This window comes from Poecilia reticulata, linkage group LG5 (assembly GCF_000633615.1).
Source record: "Poecilia reticulata strain Guanapo linkage group LG5, Guppy_female_1.0+MT, whole genome shotgun sequence".
NCBI lineage: Eukaryota > Metazoa > Chordata > Actinopteri > Cyprinodontiformes > Poeciliidae > Poecilia > Poecilia reticulata.
In genome coordinates, this window is record NC_024335.1 from 23,286,300 (window position 1) to 23,288,120 (window position 1,821).

Below are 1,821 nucleotides of genomic sequence, written 5' to 3' on the forward strand. Positions count from 1 at the left end.
TATATAGCCCTTATTGCATTAAGGAAGAATTATATGTGTGATTAAATTTAGGGAAAAAAATCTGGTCCAGCTTCTTCCTATGAAATCGGCTTCTCTCCCGTGACTGCAGAGACACAACAATGCATGTTGACGTCACAGAATTACAGAATTTAATCAAATCAGAAAAAAGTATAAACTAGAAAAGGAAACAGGAGAAACACAGGGACATACATTGTTACCTGAGACAAGAAGACAGGGAATAATATCAAGGACATCCTCGGAGAAAGAGCTGGTGCAGAAGTAAACTAAAATCAGCTTTTTCTAAATTATTTCCCTTGAGCACAAACTTTTAAACCTGTAGGCGTGTTCTCCTCTTTAATATGTTCAAATAAGGCGTATCTTTGGTAAGAAGCCAAAGTTCTAACTTTTAAAAGTTCTAACCTCCCTGCAATTTGTTCACAAGATCAAACACCAGTTTCGCCTTTTTCTAAATAAGGTGGAAGCAGACTCTCTGAATTCATGGTTGTTTATGGCTTTCACAGATCAGTGTGAAAAGCTGGAACTTCCTATTGATTGTTTCCCAAACAGACAAAGAGCAGATCTGAGATCTTGGCAAACAATCTACTTTATCTATGAGTAAAATAAAGGTCAATAGGCCAGAATAAGTTATACATTTTAAAACTATATTAGGCTATTTCAATCAAGTCATGTTAAATTTCAAAACTAACTTATTTTAAATTTTTTTTTTAAACATTATCCGGCCTCCTGCTGCTCTACAGCCATCTGGGCAAAGAGAAACAGATGAAGGAACCTCACAGGTAGCTGTGAAACTCTGGTTTCTCTCCCGCTCTGCCAGGAACAAACCTTTAATTCTGTATTTTAATTCAATGAAAAGTTATCTCCAGAAACCCAATTTGTTCATATGCACTCAGCATCTCCAAAGTTTAGTCCCAATATAAAACCAAAAATCGACAGAAAATAATGGAGTACAATTCCTCTTTCTAACCTAATATAATATTCAAATAAAAATTAAGACAATCATTCACCATAAACCAAAGCAATTTCCTAATACCAAACAAAACATTTTCATTTGATTCTAATATAGTCAGAAATAATACAATTTCAAATACATTCATCATTGACTAAATTAATTCTAAAACAAGATAACACAATTTTCAGTCAGAGCATACTACCAATAACTAAGAAACATCTTACAAATTAGATGTTAGTGGTTTAAAACATTTTACACCATCCCAGATGTCCACAAAAGGCTTCTGCTCTCCCGTGAACTGGCCAAGTTCCTCTTTCCCAAGGTAATTTAAAAGATAGTGTCGTCTGGCTCCCTGCATATGTTAATTTACGGCCTCCTGTCTTGTGTGATTAAACCACAAGAGTCCAGGCAGAAGCTCTGCCGATCTCTCTATTTTCCTTGGTACTTTGAATAGCAATAGTTCTTGAGATTTTAAATTACTAAGAGAAACCTGTTCAAAAAAGTTTAAACTATATTAAACACCAAAAATAATAATTTTCCTCAACACCAGCCGTCGTTTTTCTTCATGGATAAGTTTTATGAGCAGCGCGAGGCTGAAGCTTTGCTTCCTGCTCGGGAAAAAAGCGGTTGACCATCAATTGACATTTCACCATTTTTAAAGCGGGTGAACCACGAGTAAACTTAAGCTTTACACATAGCGTCATCCATGTAAGCGGCCTTCAACATTTGAATGGTTTCCGAAGCTTTTTTCCCAAGCAGGAAGCAAAGCTTCAGCCGCGCGCTGCTCATAGAACTTCTCCATGAAGAAAAACGACGGCTGGACAAAACAGCTCTTACAAGAAAATTCACTG